Raw genomic sequence first — 20,135 nt, forward strand, 5'->3', positions numbered from 1 at the left:
TTTCCAAACTTCACGAGGAATGGAACACTCCTGAGTACTTCACTTTGATTTTTGTCGGGTCATGAATCAGAGGAGAACGTATTCGTCGAGAGTGAGCCAGGTACAATATCCCCAATTCCTGTCTAGTAGCTACGAGTCAGCTTGCAACTCTTGAGTTTCAGGAGAAGACTGATGACAAACCTACTGTATTTTTGTATAAAGAGGGAGATCATTAGCATCCGTCTTGGGGCCATTTTTCTTAGGCTAAGGAGTCTCTCTAACATAATTTACTTAGCGGCTGATTCTCCGTACTGTATGTGAACAGAGGAAGAAAGAAACAGTTCCTGCAGAAAGAGTTAAAAAGCTGCAGAAGGTGGAGGGAAAAAAAAAAAAAAAAACGGAATACAAGACATAAGAGGAGGTGCGGCAGGGTACAGTATATAAGAAATGGAGCAGCTGGAGGAGGGGCAAGGCCTCTGTAAGTTACTCAGAGAAGACATCTGTGCAGCATGTGAAGCAGTGTGCGGGGCGAAGAAAAGACGTGGTGAGAAGAACAGCATGGTGTAATGAAACAGTGAAGCAAGCTGTGGAAAAGAAGGAAGCATATGGTAATTGGGTGGGAAACAGAGGAATGAGGGATGTGGAGAGACAGAAAGGACAGTTATATGTAGAGACGTAGAAAGATGTGATGAGCCTAGTAAAAGAGAGTGAGAGAAGAGTGGATGAGGAGTTTGGAAGAAAACGTTGAGTGTTAAGTGGAGGAAATTTGAGAAACTGTTTTGGAAAGCGGTCAAGAAAGCAAGACAGGGTGAGAAGGGAAGTAGTAACAGGCGGAAGAGTAAAAATGGCAGAGTGCTGGTGGAAAAGGGAAGCAGAGTGAACAAAGGGAAACTGAACATTTTGTGGAACAGCTGACTATACAGAACGAAAGTAGCGCTAAGTTAACTGGTTGGAGAATGATTGGGAGAAGAACAGGGACGTGAAAGGAGGAAGAGATCAGAAGGATGGAAGAAGGATGGAAGTGGCTGAAGCAGAAACTGAAAATAAAGTAAGCCAAGGGACTGATAGTGTGGTGAATGGTTTTAATATAGGAAGAATTAATGACAGATGGATATGAAACATGTGTATAGTAGCCTGAGAGGAAGGTAAGGTCCCGGAGGATTGGAATTCAGGTATAACTGTTCCCCTGTACAAATGAGATGGTGAAAGAGACTTTGTGGCACTAATTAGGGTATTTGTCTTCTCAGGCAAAAGGAAAAATGTATGGTTGATTGTCAGTACTTAGGGAAATAACCAAGGAATTAGCTGGCGAAGAACAGTGAGGGTTTTAGGAAGGGAAGTGGTTGTGTGTATCAGACAGCCTATTCGTTCTAAGATTTTTGGTGGAAAAGTATTTAGAGAAGGGGTAGAAGGTGTATGCTGCCTTCATCGATCTGGAGACAACATACGACAGAGTAAATAGAAAAGGAATATGGAAGGTACTGAATATATATGACATAGATTGGAAGTTGCTGAATGCTGTAAAGAATATGTATGAGGCCGCCAGGTTTGCAGTGTGTGTGTGTGTGTGTGGAGAGTGAACTGAGTTCTTTAATCTGAATGTTGGATTCAACAAGGATGTGTCATGTCTCCATGATTGTTTTTTTTATGAACATGGATAGAGGTATAAAAAATACAAGGAAGGGCGCTGGGGACTTCAAGATTTGATGGATGATTTTGGGAGTTGTTGCATGAAACGAAACTTAAAAATGAATGTAGAGCAGAGTGAATGAGGCAAACGAAATCATTGAATGTTAGCTAGGCTGGATGGTCGGGAAATGGAGAATATGAGAGCACTGAAATATTTAGGTCGTGTGATTTGTAATGGAAGTTTAAGGGAGGAAATGCATGAAAGGGTACAGCAGGGAGAAGGGTTGTTGATTCACTGAAGGCAGTAACTAGGAATAGGAAAGGGAGCATGGAAGTAAATAGTAATTATATTGTGACCCCCACTCTACCGTTTGGAACTGAACCTTGCCTGTTGGATAAAAACAAGTCAAGAGTGGACGCAGCTCAAATGATCTAACTGGGAGGAGCTTGCAGAGTTGCATGGAGAAACAGACCGACAAATGAAGAACTGAAGGGGTGCTGTGTTGTTGACGTGAATGTGACTAAAAGCATTAAAGGATGTACTAAGATAAATGGCCATGTGGGGAGGATTAAGAATGAGAAACTGGCTAGAAGAGTGTACATGAGTGAGGTCGAGGGGAGGAGAGGGAGGGGGAGGCTGATGATGAGATGGAAGTATGGAGAATAGAGATATACTCGTGTGAGAGGTGAAGGGGAGGGGTAGCTGGAGGAAGGGCAGCCAAATGGCAGAGGGCAGGGCGACATGGATGTGATTTGTTCGTGGCCATTCCTTTCGGGATTAAGGCATCTGTTATGGACAGATAGGCAGATAGATGGATAGCATTTTACTTGCAGGAACATTATTTTTTTATTATAAATAAAACCTGTATTGTTTCCATCCTTTTCTACATTTATTGCAGGTTCTTTGTGCATACTAGTTCTAGTTACTGAACTGGAAAAACAATTTTGTTCCAGCCTGACTTTTCTTACTTTTTAACACTGATCTACAAACATTCCTGAACCTAATTTCAGGCACCTTAAGAGACAGGCTTACCTAATCCATATGGATCAATTTACCGCTTGTATTTTCAGTCATTTTGGTGAGATTTGCTGAAAACTTCCATTCGGATGTTGAAATGGTGACATGAGCATTTAATATTTTTGCAGGCCTATCAGTCTGTCATTCAAGTAGAGTCAATACTGAGCAGAGAGATGATGTTTCCAATGAAATCCGACCAAGGGTCCCTAGCTCTCCCTGTATGCTATGGGGTCATTGTATGCAGCATGTGTTAGGGAATGTAATGATATAAGGTAGTGAGAAATGGGCAGTAAATGAAGAGGATATTCGTTGACTCAAACGTAGACGAATGATATAGATTAGATGGATGTATAGTGCGTCCTAGAATGACAGGCCAGGCAGGAGGTGGGGAAGACGGAGTGTGAATAAAGAGTTGAAAGGAAGGATGGGACTTGAATGTATTAGTGTTGTGATGAGAAGGGGTAGACTGAGTCGCTATGAGGTTGACGAGGATAATGACAATCGAATGCTGAAGGTAAGTGCTGTGAACATCGAGGGTAGGCATGCAAGAGCCAAACCGAAAAAAGATCTGGGACGAGGCCATAGGGATAAGGGATTTAAGAGAGAGACTACTAGAGATCAAGCAGCGTGGAAAGCTGCCATTATGTGACCAAGGTCGATGCATGCAAGGCATGTTGGAACCCTTTAAAAACGAAATGAAACCAAAGATCAATAAATGCAATATATGCCAGCTTGTATATTTCTACAAATATCATATACATGCCTATAGCCCTTTTACAAGCATAAAAAAAAATTACACTGCATCTTGGAATGATACCTAATACTTTTTTAACTTCGATCGCTCCTATCCCTCATGGCAGCTAGTTGTTGTTATTGTTGTTGTTGTTGTTGAATAACCCCGGTCTGTCTGGCCGAAAAGACCGATCTGCTGCAAGCAAGCCTGCAGGGCTGTCCCGTGCAGTGAACCGATGTTCCCTTTAGGTGGACAGCGCCTCACCAGAGCGAGACGTGGGGAAGAGTGTGGAGGTTTGGTTCCGCGATGGAAGCCGCATTTGCGTCTCTACCTACTTAACAAGGGCACCATCGTAGGCTCCACGTCACCACATTATCTGGTTATATGGTTACCACCCAGCGTTATAAACGATTCCTGGGTTGCAGGAAACCAATATGCTTGTCACTCAGTGTAGAACCATCTGCAACTGAAGAGTAAAAAAAAAAGTGACAGGAAAAATGGGAGAAATAGGAATACAGAAAGGCGGACACAGAAAAAGAATGATGAATATTTGCAGCACCACATCAAGTGAGTGGTTGATCGTCGCAATCATCTACCATCAGCTGGCTGAGAGTCAGTCCAGTTACTTTCGGGTAGAGTCTTCATAAACGGAAAGATGATAGAGGAGAAGGAGATATGGAGGAAAAGAAAGTGTGACGAAGAAAGAATAGACGGAGAAATCAACGGAAGGAAACAAGACTTCAGCATGTGGTAAATAATTCACCACTGTGGTAATGCCTCGCCCTCACTCCCGTCCCCTTCACTCGCTTTCTACATCACGCAGAGAATCATGAGAATTAAAGAGAGCAAAACAATCATGAGAATAAAAGAAAGCAAAACAAAGCGAGACAAAGCCAACTTATCGTGAGAAAATTTATGGTCGATTGGGAATATTCAAATGAGCGTCGCTGAGATGGAACTACCAAGATGACAACAAGGGGTGGCAGGTTTAGTGGTCTCTCTCTCTCTCTCTCTCTCTCTCTCTCTCACCTTGGCAGTATCTTCCCAAGTACAGTTCCTGGCCTCACATATCTCCTTCGTCACCGACGCCTCGTCGTGTCTTGGTAGATCTGGGGAAGAGTTATATAATAATAATAATAATAATAATGATAATAATCATAATCATAACAACAACAACAACAACAATAAAAATACTCTGTCATTTCCCACTATTATGAATGGGGTGTGGTGTACCCGGAAGCAAGAAACAAGGAAAAGTAAACACATGAGTACGAGAAGTTTTCATAGCGCAAGAGGAAAAACAGGCCACACATCCAATAACTCATTACACAAGCCTTAGAAATTCTCTATTCCAAATATTACCTAGGAGGGAGCCGGTGCCACAGTGGGTAGCATTTGCAGCTATCATTTGGCAGAACCAAAGTTCAATTAGCCTAACAGGCCGATTAGAGTGGTTTGCCCCTTCTTTCTGTTTGTCCAGCAAAACTACTGTAGACCCGGATTTAAAGTGACTTCTGCAGGTCTTATTCTAGAGGAAAACACAGAGTTAACAGAAGACATTCGGGCAGTCGACAGATATAAATCTAATCGTCTTATAAAAGGAATAATACAGGGAGGGGCTGTACATGTATGGGAATATTATGGTGTTTGGCATTTTTTTCTTCTGTGTGCGCGTGTGTTACTGTTATAGTTATAATCACGCTTGATCAAAATACTCGTATGTAATAATAAAGCTCCTATGACTCATTTTCAGCTGAATAAAAATGAATTGGCATTAGCTGCAATAAACCAATTCTCTCGATTATGACAGTTAAAATGGTGATAAACTGTGGCTTTGACTGATGTACAGTCGCCCAAATAAGTGATGACTCGATTCCCAGTACCTTTCCCTCAGAAAGTGGTATCTGGCAACTGCCATGGCCTAGCTATATTTCCTTTATTGCACACCGGGAAGAGCAGTACTTAAAAAAAAAAAAAAAAAAAAAAAAAAAAACATTGTATAATTGTTATTACCGTGTATACCTCGCATTACGTGAGAAGAAGCCACAATATATTAAAGTCGAGGCTTAGCTGTATGAAAGAATGTGAAAAGCACAGCCTATCGCTCATCGGTTCCAGGGTTAAAATGAAAAGAAGCGAGCATAATATTTGTTTTCCATCCTAAATGAACAATACTGAGGGATAAATGTTGCATAAAATAAAATCTGCAGTTAAAAGTCATGTCCACACCACATGTCATCAAATCACGAATGTAAACATTTAAAAGTATTTCTTATCAACATTTAAATCATTATGCATGAGGACATTCAGGTGGGAAAACAAAGCCGTGAGTTCTGTTTGCAAACACTGGTAACTACAGGGACACTCAGTGAAGCGCAACTCTCAGACAAGGGCAACGTAATTTCCAAACCACTCTTCAAAATGAGTTAGGTTTTCTCATCACTGATTAGGGATTCGAAAAAATTGTTTCCCAGATCCAGCATCTGTAATCCGATCAGGACCGGTCCCAAAAGTTAACTGATTGTTCCCTGGGACACGGGCTATTTACCCACCAAATTTGCTCCAAATCTCTCTTAGTTTTCGAGTAATCCTGCAAACTAACAACTAAACAAACAAACAGGGGTGAAATCATACTCTGCTTGTCGGAGAGAATAAATTACAAGAAAGTATGCACTGAATTCAGTGACAAGGTGAAATTACTGGGGAACAATCATACACTTTTACCTTAACCTGTCCTAGACTTTCGTCCTTTTGAAGGAATTTCACGTGGTTCAGTGGAGGAAAAAGACAGTACTATGGTTCCACACCATTTCCATGGCACGTCTTTCTGATTACCATCATAATTTGGTGTTCATATATTTTTGCAACTTGACATTCAAGATGGAGATAAGGCAATTTTAGACCAAGCAAAAAATAAAAAATAAATTGTCATTTTTATTGACTGAAAATCAACATTTATCAAAGGGCAGTCTCATGAAGGAAGGCGGAAAGGGTGGTGGTCAAAAGCAAGAGAGACAATGAAGAGAACTCAAGACGAATGTTGGTACAAAAAAAAAAAAAAAAAAAAGCAAGCGTGAGGACGTTCAGAAGGGTTATATATACTCCCACTCATACAGTGACCAGCAGTAACACAGACGTCCTTGGTGAGTCCGCTTAGGCGCGACTGGAAACGTGCCAGATATTGCTTACTATTTATTTATTGTTATTAATCCAAAACAGTAAGGATGAATCTTGCTTATATTTTCGCAAGATTAGCTTTCATTTATTTCTTCAACACCACAAATTAAGTTTGGAGGGCAAGCAAGTTATGGGAAACACATCCGAAAGAGGAACGAGTATTGCCGTCTCGGATCTCCTATTGAGTGGAAGGTTGCCAGATCCAAGGAGTTTTATTCGAAACTTAAGAAAGCAAGTCATCACTTCCTTGGGCGATTGTTATGGAGAAGGAAAAGAGGAAGAAGGAGATGTCATTATAGATAGATAGATGGACAGAAAATGGGGAAGACGAAGAGAAAGAAAAGATGATGATGATGCGGAGGAGGAGGAGGAAGAAGAAGAAGAAGAAGAAGAAGAAACTATGTCAGTACAAACAGACAGACAGATAGACAGATTAGCCTGCAAGAGTCCACTGCAGGACATAGGCCTCTCCCAAACATGGTTTTGTTTTTGTTTGGGAGGAAACAACCTATATACCCTCTCTTGGCTGGCTTATAACTCTGGTGGGGGGAATGCTTTTAGTCTGACCATTGCTAATAGGCCCTATATAATCTGGTCCTACTAGGACTCAGCCTGCTCACCAGTGAAAGGTAGCACTCCATTAGCAGGCTCGTCTCTACCCTGCGGCTGTAAGTTAAAAGTGTGTAAGGAGAGGTGGGGGTTGAGGTGGCCTGGCCGATCGACTCTGCACACTCCTCATCCTTAGTCTTGAAGGCCACTACCAATATATATACAATATATAGATAGACCGATAGACAGATAGATGAACAGATAGATATACAGGTATAGACAGATAGATATAAAATCACCTCATCCCATCTTTGTAAAACAGAAGCTAAGGATGATATATATCTGAAGGCTGGACTGAAACAGGGATGTGTCGTGTTTCCATGGCTGTTCATTCTGTATATGGATGGGGTTATAAAAGAGATACAAGGTAGGGCAGTGGATGTTGGAGCGGCCCTAATGAGAAAGTGCAGTGTTTGGAAACTCCCTGTATTGTTGTTCGCAGATGATACTGTGTTGTTAAGACGAAAGGGAGCTGCAAGGCTTGGTGGATGAGTCTGCGGGAGAGGGTAAGAAACGGAATCTAAAGGTGAATGTAGGGAAGAGTAAAGTTATGGTCTTCGAGAGAAGTGAAGTCAGTGAATGTACAGTGAGGTTGTATGAGGAGGAAATGGAAAATGTGAGTGCGTTTAAGTACTTGGGTAGCGTGATGAGTAAGGATGGAAGTTTAGAGGGTGAAGTACTTTAAAGGGTACAACAAGGAGGAAAGGTTTGCTAGTTCCTTGAAAGCTGTGATAAGAAACAGGTAAATGAGCATGGAAGTGAAAAAGTTACTACATGACAGTACGGTACTTTGATACCAACTCTGACGTAAGGAAGTGAAGCTTGGATCTTTTGGAGGGACAGAAGTCAAGAGTGAGAGCAGTGGAAATGAGTTATTTGAGAGGAGCATGTGGAGTCACATGGTGAGACAGACTGACAAACGAGGAAGTGAAGGAGCGTTGTGGTTTGAATGTGGATGTGACAGGAAGCGTTAGGAGAAACATACTGAGGTTTGGCCATGTGGAGAGGATGGAGAGTAAGAGACTGACGAGGAGAGTGTATGTGAGTGAGGTGGAGGGGGGGATGGGTAGGGTGAGGCCAAGGATGAGATGGAGGGATGGAGTGGAGAGGTATATGAGAGAGGGTGGTGTGAGCTGGGAGCAGGGCAGTGAAATGGCGGGGGACAGGACGACATGGAGGCGATTTGTTTGTGGCCATCCCTTACGGGATTAAGGCATCTGGCAATAAATAGATGGATTGCATTCATTCGTATGAAAAACATAAAAGAAAAGGATTACTGCAGTAGGACCGTTGGCTCATGCTTAGTCTATTAAACTAAAATAAGAATACCGGTACCAACAATGTCAATACCTGAATTCAAGCCAATACTGATAGCGCTGTTCACAACGATGGACGGATCAATCATCACATCACGCTTTTATATAGCAGATTATAGGGAAGGTTTCCTATCTTCTTTGTATTTAGTCTTAGGTTTTCGAAACAGGAAGGTGCTGCGGTCAGTTGTTGGATATCAGTACGTATGTCAGAGACCAACGACTACGCATGTGTTGATATTTTCACATGATGACAGTTATCCATGAGCTTGGGGCTTAAGCCATTCCCTACTCAGTGCCCCATCCCAGAGGTTTCCACATAGTTCATTCCTAAGGCGACCAGAGTCGCGCTTTTAGGCGGGCCAGTCCCGCTTTTTTTTTGGCATCTGTCCCGCTCTTTTAATTGTGACTAAATTGTCCCGCTTTTTTAGCAAAGTATCTTAAATGTCCCGCTTTTAGAAAACTGCTGTTACATTAGATATAATATGACATTCTTTTATGAAATTATGATGAATTAGTAAAATATGCATATTCCAAACCAAATGAAATACCGAATTGTCAATATAAAATCTGTAATACCAACTAGTAACATTGGTCGGCCCATTCGCTGTATCGTACAGTATATTGGAGTTCGTTTGAGACAGTGACTACGTTAGTGTTTGATTTGCAGGCTCAGGGTGATTTGTTGCACAGCAGCAGTCGCTGTCACTCACATGTCACTCTATGTCTATCTATCTATTGATCTATCTATCTATCTATCTATATATATACACACACACACACACGTGACAATGTCCCGCTTTTACCTCCAATAACTCTGGCCACCTTATTCATTCCACGTCTTCCCCGGTCTACCTCTGAGCATTCTTCCTTTCCATTCATACCTGTGACACTCTTCAACTAGTCACCCTCCCCCTACATCTCAGCGTGTTCAAACCATCTTAATCTATCGGTTCCCATCGCTTATCATCATCATCATCATCATCATCGTCCTCGTCATCATCATCATCAACAACAACATTCAGACCTCCTTTCTCATCCCATTCTTTCTCTTAAGCCAAATCTCACGCAATACTCTCTCTCTCTCTCTCTCTCTCTCTCTCTCTCTCTCCACACACACTACTCACAGTTCTCTCGCTCAGTGATGTTCTACTATTCGATATCAATATTCTTCGTTCTATGCGTTCCACTGGGCTCTTATCTTCTCCCACTGGTTAAGTCTTATTGCCATACAGCATAACACTTCCTACACATGCTGTGTAGTCAGTACCCTTACCGCGAAAGTCAGTCAGTTTATAGAAAAGATAGGTAACTCTTCCCTAAACTTCTTCCATCCACATCTCATTAGAGCAGTGGTGCTAGCGTAGTTTCATCTCCTACAGTCATGCATTCAGCATACCCCTCAGGTACCAACTTCTCCACCCATTTCATACAGCTGTCACCCCAAGCAACATTTCATTCTGTTATCATCCCAAAAATCCCTACACACAGTCAGAAACTTTCTCACATCCTGTGGTCAACCTCCAACACCAGTGCAATTTTTAAACTACAAGTTGTACACAGAAAAGAATTCCTCGCAACTTTCTACACACACACACACACACACACACACACACACACACAAAAATGGCCGCATACCTGTTCCATGATATTTCTGCCTTCAAAATTACTAACCAAGGCCTTTGCTTTACCAGTATTTACTCTACCAATATTAACTTCGCTTCCATGTAATCCCTCCGCCTCTTGAACTTCACTCCCACATGCTTTCAGCAACCAAATCAAATCATAAGCATATGAAACCTCCTGGGGTAGACCACTTCAAATTTCCATTTTGTAGCAAATAGTTGTTTCTGCGGGATGAACATAAGGCATAGGAAGATCAAGCTGTCTTCTCTCCTTGTCCCTGCAAAAATAAATCTTTCAAATGCTCAGGATCTGATCGCAAGTTAGTTTACGAATCAACGTCCAGAAGACTTCGACTTTATTAATATTCGTAAGTGCCTGAATTTTGGACTGAAATAGGGATGTCTTCTCTAGATGGCTGTTTAATTAATATATGGATGGAGTTACAAAATAGATATAAGGTAGGGCAGTGGATGTTGGAGCTGCCCTAATGAGAGACGGCAGTGTCTGGAAGTTTCCTGTTCTGTTGTATGCAGATGATAACTGTATTTTTAGCCGAAGATGAAAGTCTGAGAGAGTATGTAAGAGATGGAATCTAAATCTAAATATGAATGTTCGGAGGAGTAAAGTTCTGGTCTTCGAGAGAAATGAAGTCAATGAATGCACAATGAAGCTGGACAGTGAGGAAACGGAAAATATGCGTGTGTTTAAGTACTTGGGTAGTGTGATGAGTTAGGATGGAAGTTTGGAGGATGGAGTGCTTGAAAATGTACAGCAAGGAAGAAAGGTTGCTGGTTTACTGAAAGCAGTGATAATAAATAGGGAAGTGAACATGGAAGTTGAAAGTCGCTACATAACAGTACTGTGATCCCCACTCTAACGTATGGAAGCAAAGCCTGGACCTTATTGGAAGGACACAAAACAAGAGTGAGAGCAGTGGAAATGAGTTATTTGAGAGAAGCATGTGGAAGTACATGGAGAGAGAGACTGATAAATGAGGAAGTGATGGAGAATTGTGGTTTGGATGTGAATGTGATAGAAAGCGTTATGAGAAATGCAATGAGGTGATTTGTCCATGTGGAGAGGCTGGAGAGTGAGAGACTAACTAGGAGAGTATATGTGAGTGAGGTGGAGGGGGGAGAGGGAGAAGGAGATCGAGGATGAGATGGAGTGATGGAGTGGAGAGGCATTTGAGAGAGGGAGTGTAAGTTGTGGGGAGGGTGGCGAAACTGCAAAGGACAGGGTGACATGGAGACAGTTCGATTTTGTCCACCCCTTACAGGATTAAGGAGACTAGCTATAGATAGCTAGATAGTGTAATTGCTCCTTGGTGGTGTCTCTCTCTACTGACAATTCCTCAGTATGATAAATGTAACTTCGTTATATTTATTATTAAAGGAACATGTTTAAGTAGAACATTCATCGTCATGATTAGCTTAGCTATACTGACCGTTCTGTCCTGCGGTTGTTCGTTCTGTTGTTCAGTGGTGGTAGTAATGGCAGCAGGGAAAAAGAAGGTAGAGGGTGCAGAACATTTCTGTAATGCTAGGTGTTTTAGGGTCGGCTTCCCGTCCCTCTAACACATAGTGTGTAGCTGAGTTCCCTTTCTAGACCGGAGCTTAGACAAATAAGAGGGGGGCAGGACACAAAAACTCAAGGCAACAACCTTACACGTGTATTCCTAAATTCTACAAGTGGAACAGGTAGATGTCACAAGAGTAATTATACTGGACAAATATAAACCTTAGGCCTAGACTGTGGGTGTTAGTATCACGCAGGATACTACTCAGGACAAGATCAGGTAAAGTGAATAGCACTACGATCAGGAGTCCTTGGGCAGTGAGACCAAATACTATCACTTAGAGGAAGTCCAGGTTTTATCTATCGGGTGGAATTCTGTTCACTAGGATCGTGGCAATGTTTTCACTGTTGGCAGTCTAACTTGTTGGTCCGTCGTGTCACTAATTATTGTTATTGCACTGGAGCCTCTGTATGATCTCGGTGTGAGGCTATATCACTAAGATGGTAGCGTGTTCACTCAGACAGACACTTATTCCACTGCCCGGCTATATTCACTGTCTCACTGTTACTTTATCTACTCCACCTTTCTTTTACTCTAACACTGACGCTTTTATTTCTGACTTCCTGTATTCTGATAATTCACTGTTCTGCCCTTGCTTCACTGTATCACTTTCACTGTGCTTTCACTGTCACTCACTTTCAGGACTGGACGTAGTGGCGGTCAGGTACAAGGGCTGCAGGAACAACTCAGCCTACTACTAACGGGGCTGAGTTCAGCCGGGGGCTTCTGTATTCAGGGGCCACAGGATCACGCGTAGGGGCGTCCTCTCTCGCCCGGGGCTGCTGGTGGTGAAGGGTCTCGTACACTCTGGGCTCGGGGTGGGAGTCTGGCCTCTGGACTGGGGCCGAACAGCTGCCTGAATCTCTCGCTCAGGCGCCTGATGGAGGACGAGGTTCTCCAATGTCGGGGTGTAGGGATGTTCTGCCCGGGTGTCCTGGAGGCAGTCTGGATGTCCCATGGGCTGCAGTCTGCGGTGGTCAGGGACGCCATCAGGAGTGGGGTGCGGCATCGGCCTCCATCAGGATCCGTCAGGTGAGGCCTCTCAGGGACTGGCTGTAGTGAGAAGAGCCTGGTGGTGGTCACGGGGCCTCTCCAGTAGTCCTCCAGGCTGGGGCCTCCCTTTGGGTCGTAGTCTCGTGTAGGGTAGTCAGCACCTGAGGGAGGAGCGGCTACCGGCCGTCTCCTGCTGTAGGGCCCAGCTACTGGCCGTGGCCTTGTAGGGGCGCGGCTACTGGCCATCGCAAAGGTCCGGCTACTCGCCGTGGCATGGGGAAGGGAGCGGCTACAGGCCAACTCGAGGGCACCTTCGGAGTGGCTATCGGCCATCTCCTGGTTACCTCCGGAGCGGCTACCGGCCGTCTCCTGCAGGAGGGTCGAGTAGCTACAGGCCGTCTCTGTTAGGGCACCTTCAGAGCAGCTACCGGCCGTCTCCTGATGAAGGCGGGAGTGGCTACCGGTCATCTCCTTATTACCTACAGAGCGGCTATCAGCCATCTTCTCTAGGAGGGTCGAGCGGCTACAGGCCGCCTCTTTAAGAGCACCTTCAGAGCGGCTTCTAGCCATCTCCTGACGAAGGCAGAAGCGGCTACAGGCCGTCTCCTTATTACCTCCAGAGCGGCTGCAGGCCATCTCCTGTAGGAGGGTTGAACGGCTACCGGCTGTCTCAGGGGTGCTGACTGGAGCTAGAGTAATAGCCCCAACCAGTGGTTGTCGGTGGTCGGCTCGCCCAGAAGGTAGTCTCTCTTTCCTGCTATGTGGCGGCGGGTGAATTCCGGGTCACAGGGGCGCACGGCCCGGGAGGACTTATGTCCCTGTCGCCCGGAGTCAGGTCGCGCTCTATTTGCCCCTCCGTAGGCTCCTTCTGGAGGTGTTGGGCTGTCCTCTGTGAGACTATACTGCATTTTAATTTCCACCTAGATTCTTGAACCCTGCGCAGTCAATTGACAATAAGGTAATCCCAAGGAAGCCGGTGGTGCACTGGTTAACACATCCAAGTAACAAATGGAAGAATCCAAGTTAGATACTCTCACTGGTGAGACTGGTGGACACATTTTGTTTCCCCCTTGTCTCTGTTTACCCAGCAGTTTAACTGAAAACCTTGATATAAAACGACTATCGTGGGTGTTGATCACTCTAGGAGAAGAACTGGGACAGCACAAGTCGACTGTCTGCCTTAACCCGTCCCGTCCTGTCGACGTATGGGTACGTTGCAACGATTTGCATTTGCCAGTCCCGGCGACGTACCAGTACGTCGTGCAATTGCAAGGTCCCTAATTTGCACAATTTTCAATTTTCGCGCGAGATTTTTCATATGTATACACGGGACACCTTCCTCTATTCCTCTACAAGATGCCAAGCAGGGACAATGCCTTACACCGCATAACCTCCCCTCTCCCCCCCTCACACCATTGTCTTGGCAAAGGACCTGTTACCAGTGACCTGGCTAGTAAAGATATTCAGGGCCAGAGTGATTCCCCAATCGATGATAATGTGGAGGACAATGTTTACATAGCATTAGGAGAAGAAACAGCCAGAAATAATGATCAGGTAATGTGGCAAAAAAAGGTCAGGTATGGTGATTAGTTAGTGAGTGAAACAATGCTTATAATGCCTTTATTACTGCTTGAAAACCAATATACTCTCATACTACATATACATTCGTACCAAGTAAATAAATAAATACCGTTTATGAGTGGATAAAATAGTTACCCTCCCATAGAACTCGTTTTCTTTGGTGCCAGCATGTTAGAAAACCCAGTCAGGTAAGAAGGAACTCCTACCTGGATTGGGTACTTTAAACCTCAGGTGAGCGATTTCTCTATGAATTTTTGATGTTTCTCACCAAAAGCGAAGGTTTTAGCCAAAAAATTTTTTTTCGAAAATACCTCGGGGACTGGGGGATGTCGGAGGTGCGGAAAACCTCGGGACGTGACGGGTTCATAACCATCGTGCAGTCAAATGGCGTAAACGTAAGCTTTCTCCTCTACTGTACTTTTAGTCCAGGTTTAAGTATCTTTCTAAAGTTCCCTAAATATATTTTTCCCTGTTACAATGATAATTTCCTGCTAAAAGATAATACATTGTAAGTGATGGTATTTCATCTAAAGAATTGGGATGTATAATATTCTTTCTCCGTCATTTTTTATCATCGGGCACCATGGGACACGTAAGAGTATGTTCGAGTTTGGGTAGGGATATTACAGCCCATTAAGTCGTGTGACGTCTTTTAACATTTCCCAAAGGGAAACTCTTTTGTTTTACTAATGTTTCTTTCTTACCAGCGGTCGTTGCTATACCTCACAATTTTATTTCAAGGTTAACTAGCATGACATTTACTCTCCAAGTACCTGTGCCAGGTATCTAAAGCCACGTTTCTCAGGTTGTCGATTTAAGCATGTAAAATGTTTTTATAACCTTTAAAGTAGAAAAACAAACAAACAAAACTGTCGTGACACCACCAAGAGATGTTTGGAACCACCAAATGCCAAAACAATCATCCCAGTTGTGGGATGGGTTGTTTCTTCGGTTTCGAACACGGTTAAGCCACAGGACGAGTTCTATTCGAATGTGTCCTCTAGCCCGCTGAACACGTTCGAGAGAAGACGGGCCTTGTTTTTAGCCTATAAGTAGATAGCCTACAGTACCATAAGGAAACCTCACTCATTTTGGAATAATCGTTGGTATGACAATGACGTCGACACCACCACACGAGTCTACTTAGCTTAGGGTGAACCTCTCATGGTGAAGGAGTTAGATATTATTCATGAATCTCTACAGCACAATTACTTCATTTTTAATTCAATGTACAGTACCGCCAGTCAACATTGCTTATCTTGACAACAGCTTAACTAAAAATGTATGAAGTGTTTGATCCCATTTTTATTTCCTGGGAAAATTATATAATTCCTCCACAACTTTTAGCCATCTGCAGAGGCTTGTGAAGATGAAAAATAACATTCCATTTCTCCATCTGTCAGCAAATCCTTTCATTCAGTTCATCAACCAATCCAACTATATAATCCATAAACTAATATAACCATTCTATCATCCATCATCCAGTTCATCCACCCCTTCACCCATCAGCCAAATTATCCAATCACTCATCCATCAAATAATCTCTCATTCGAGACATTTCCCTAAACACTTTCTGCCTTCATCTAATCAAACTATTCACTCCTTATCATCAACGATCAGTCTTTTCACTCTCCCATCCACATGCCTATTAATTTTCTCCTTCATCCCTCAACTAAAACATCCACTTTCCCATCCATGAATTAATGTAGCCAGTTATTCATACGGCAACTGATATTTAAAATTTTCAGCTCACCAACCCATTCATTTCTAATCCATCAACCAGCCCATCGAAACATTCATAAAAAAAAAGAAAGAAAGAAAGAAACAACCTAACAAACAATCCACTCACCAGCATAGGAGATTGGACAAGGAATATTATACTCCAGTTGATGTCCCCAGGATAGGATGAAGTCTGAGTTGACTGGAATGGACAGGTCGAACAGCTCCAGGGTCTGTTGAGGTAGAGGCAGAGCTGGGTAAAGGGGACAGCGTGTGGCTGGATGGATGACTGAGTTGATGAATGGAAGAAGTGGATGGATTATCTGCTGAATGATGGATTGAATGGATGGACAGAGGAAGTGAAATGGTTGAGTAGATTACTGGATGAAGAAATGACTGAATAATCTGATGGATGTGAGAAGGAGTGGAATGAAGGGAAATGAAAACAGACACCTGAATGAATATACCAGTATCTGGATGCAACTCTGGCATGGATAATTAAACTGACAGTATTTTTTTCTGAAGCTCTTTAAAACCTACTCATTTTTTTTTTTTTTTTTTTCAAGATAACTCTCTCATCCTTTATCGATGAAAGATGAAACTTATAAAAAATTTACTTTTATTTTTACATTCCTTAGTAGTCTGCTTTATTACTGTACAAGATTTAGAATGGAGGCGAGCATTTTTCTTTTTTGATGAGTCTTATTTCCAAAACACTGATTGTTTTCAGATCTGCTTAACCTCCTTTTTTATTGTCTCTTAGCCCCTTCCCTTTTATTCAACTCTATGTCTTATTTTCAGCTGTTCCTTCTTTCACTGTTTAATTTTTTTTACTCTTTTTGTTTCCACTTTCTTACTTATTCATCCTATAACTAACTCTCTTTGGTAATGGGTTTTTGCCACATTCTTCACATCTTAATTATCCTCTTTCTCCTGTCTATCTCACTCAACTTCCCCCCCTCCTCTCTCTCTCGTCCTCACACATCCCCACACACGCACCCCCCCCCCCACACACACACACTTATTTTTCCTTTCCCAGTTCCTCCAAACATTTTTATAAACTGTCCCGCCCGGACCTTACCTGAGTATAAGCGTCATAATGCCAATCGCCATGGGTCCATCTTTTGGAGTCGAGTGTGATATGTGAAGGGCGTGATGTGACGTTGAACACCCTCACATCAGACATCACCAGCCCAGCCACACCCTTCCATCCCTCTCCCTCTCTCACACTCCACGTCACCTCCTCCTGGCCAGAAAGACAGCTGGTTACATTATTGCCAACTTAAGGGTTTTGCTGGCACCTCTTCCTTATGACAGAGCTGACATACTGTTGTCAGCCGAAGAGGGTTCCTGGTACTTACTTCAAACCACTGTATTCTGCATGTGGTACACGTATACTACTTATGCGGTCTTTGTCGATCCCAAAATACTGAGGTGTAATGTGGCAAATATATCTTTGAAGTGGTGGTGCTTAAAAGCGTCCTTAAACACACCACAATGTAGTTCAGACAATTTTCACAGGCATGGTCCCTTGAATGAAGTCATACACTCATATTTTGAACTTCCTCCCTATTTATACACAGGTATTCTACATTAATATAAGTTTACTACTGTTTCAGTCACTGCTGTCCACTTTCCGGAGAGGATATGTGATCTTCAGTTTACTTAGAACATATTCCAGACCCAAACTTTTTTTTTTTTACATGAATGAAGGAAGTAAAGGTGGGAACCTAGTAACATTTCTCCCACCCAGAGAATGTCCTTTCCAAAGAATGCTGGAAAATAAATATGCTAATTAGATCCTTTTCTTTTCTTTTTCATTTCTAGGTGCCTGGATCGAATGCGTTTAAAAGCCAGCTGTCATAAGAAGAGGGAAAGACAGACTAAGGAAAACAATGACAGAGTTACCAGTTGCGTACACGAAAGACCGAGAGTACCGATGTACCCTTGGGTTAGAAAAGTGGTGCATGTAACTAGATTAAGTGATGTGCCCGCTATAAGGGGAGAGGAATACAGGCAGAGGGTTCATACTAACAATTACTAGTGCAACAGCGATGGTAGAAAGAGATGCAACGCCTCTGAGAAATAAACTGAAGAAAATCGGTGAGAGGAGGAGAAAAGTCTTTGACTTCCTGCTTCAAATTGGTTGTGAATGGTTTGTGAACATGACAGTTCTCTTTTCGACTGATGTTACTGCAGAGAAGAACGTTTGCCTGTGCTTGTCTTTTAATAAGTGGACTGTTTGTTCATTATCACAAAAGGAATAAACAATGACTCATAACAAAAGGAGTAAACGATGACTCATACCGGTAAGTAATTCTTTTAATGCGGTGACCCGCCTTTCATTTATGTTTACCGCAGGACCATTATTTAACTTGCGAAGACCTCTCGTAGCGAATGGGTTAGAAAGTGTTCATTAAACTTCAGTACTATGATATATATTCCATTTCATGTTATCTACAGACAGCTTCCTTTAGTCTAGGGAAGTTCTCTCATACTGAAGGGATACTATCTCCCTACATGCTTCAGACACTTAATATTTTGCTGTTATAAGTTTGGACAAATTTAACCTTGCTAGGAATTGGTGTTAACATTAATAAAATCAATAAGCCATAGTAGTAGCGAATGATAATCCAAATGTTTCTGGATTTACTGGTAAATTCTACAATTGAAATACTGTGTAAGTGAAGTGGTTTTTGCCATCAGAGTATTGATAATATTTCTGTTTCAGTACGTCTTTGGGATTATTATTTTTCGCATGACCTTTCAGTACTAAATTTATATTCAACTGAACAAAATTGTTTGACATCAGGTTGAGGAAGCTCTTTGAATGAAGTGTGTACCAAAAAATGGATTAACTTGTAATAATTTGTAACCCTAGACTGCTATCAGTTCCTTACAAGCACATCGTCTGGAGTTGACCGTAATAAAATTTATACAGCTGATGTGTTTGTAGCTGAAAAAAGTTTTTTTTTTTTTTTTTTCCACTCGTCTTATGATTTCCCTAACAAAATCACCAGGTTTTGGATAGAATACAAAAGTCTTGTAGCTGAGTACTTACATTGTCATAGGTGATGTCTGCTAAGAAGAATTCTTTTGTGCCAACCGGATCTGTAATAATGTGTGATACACATTAATGAGAGAGCTAGGCTACATAGAGACACATACTTAGTGATCCCAATGAGGAGATCAATTTTAATATTAGTAAGTAGAGAAACACTATGAAAAGTATGAAGACGTAGGGATAGTAGTGCGCCAAAAACCACTGAAATAAAGTTGAGGCAGTAAAATAACGTGTAACCTCATCCCTGTATCTTTTTTTTTTTTTTTTTGCACGTTTTTATGTGCTACATGGTTGGTTAATGGTTATACCACTGTCATGAAATTTTTGGGGGGGTACTTATGCTGCACCATAATGGCATATGCTAGAGTAAAAAATAAAAATGTAGAAATGAAATCACATATCCCTTTACTTCGTTGATATTGTTCCGATGGTTTTTAGTGCACTGTCATCCCTACATCCGAAACATTGTTGAACGCTTCTGAACCACACAGATGGTGGTCCAATCTGAAGTTAGCAATCTTCGGGGTGTTTCCATCCCTGCCTCCTCTGCTTTTTTTTTTTTTTTTTTTTTTTTTTTTATGCGAGGAAGAAGGAACCAAAGGCCATGGCCCGCAGTAACAGTTCCCTCCAAGAGAAAAACAAAATACAATAGAGAGCCAAATTCAAGATCCGATCATTTGGAGATGCCTGGACACACTGCGTTTGAAAGACTGGAGATCATAGGCAGCAGGAAATACAGATAGAGGGAGACAGTTCCAGAGCTGACCTGTTGCATAAATGAAAGACTGGGAGTAACGGTTAACTCTTGCATTAGAGAGCTGGACAGAAAAGGGATGAGAGTTTGCTGCCAGACGGGTGCCACGCGCCCGTCGTAGAGGTGGAGGAATGCAAGCAGACAGTTCAGAGGAGCAGTGACCATTAAAGTAGCGATAGAAAAGAGATAAAGATGCAACAGTGCGGCGAAGAGACAGAGGTTGAAGAGAGTCAGTAAGAGGAGGAGAGTTAATGAGACGAAAAGCCTTTGACTCCACCCTATTGAGAAGAGCTGTATGTGGGGAGCCTCCCCACACATGAGAGTTGTACTCCACACAGGGGCGGATAAAACCTCTGTATAG

The 20,135-nt window shown here is 42.5% G+C and overlaps 1 pseudogene; it reads right to left on the reverse strand.

Annotated features, from left to right (window-relative positions):
- Positions 1-20,135, reverse strand: part of LOC145401977 (maltase-glucoamylase-like) — a 189,263-nt pseudogene that overhangs the window by 98,359 nt on the left and 70,769 nt on the right.

This window comes from Coenobita brevimanus, chromosome 57 (genome assembly GCF_032717465.1).
Source record: "Coenobita brevimanus isolate Jiangsu-jjx chromosome 57, ASM3271746v2, whole genome shotgun sequence".
Taxonomy (NCBI): domain Eukaryota; kingdom Metazoa; phylum Arthropoda; class Malacostraca; order Decapoda; family Coenobitidae; genus Coenobita; species Coenobita brevimanus.